We start from the raw sequence: 398 nt of genomic DNA, 5'->3' as shown, positions 1-398 counted from the left end.
GGTAATTAAACCTAGCAATACAATGAAGCGATCCGGCAATCTTTTAAGTTGTCCATGCGGCACCTATATCTGAAACAAAGACATTACAAGTTAAGACAGCAACAATGGAAAGGCAAAGACACTACAATATTGTTTGGCAAAGAATTTGGAACTCATCATTTCGTCGTTATAACAAGATCATTGTAATGCGCACAATAAGCAAACAAAGAGTGCATGCCGCATACCAACAGCCAATATAACAGAGCATGTTAGAATGAAACAGCAGACTTACTGATACGTCTCCAACGTATCGATAATTTCTTATGTTCCATGCTACTTTATTGATGATACCTACATGTTTTATGCACATTATATGTCATATTTATGCATTTTCTGGAACTAACCTATTAACAAGATGC

Source organism: Lolium rigidum, chromosome 3 (genome assembly GCF_022539505.1).
Source record: "Lolium rigidum isolate FL_2022 chromosome 3, APGP_CSIRO_Lrig_0.1, whole genome shotgun sequence".
Classification (NCBI taxonomy): Eukaryota; Viridiplantae; Streptophyta; class Magnoliopsida; order Poales; family Poaceae; genus Lolium; species Lolium rigidum.
The sequence above is the reverse complement of the archived record's forward strand: the minus strand, read 5'-3'. Positions refer to the sequence as shown.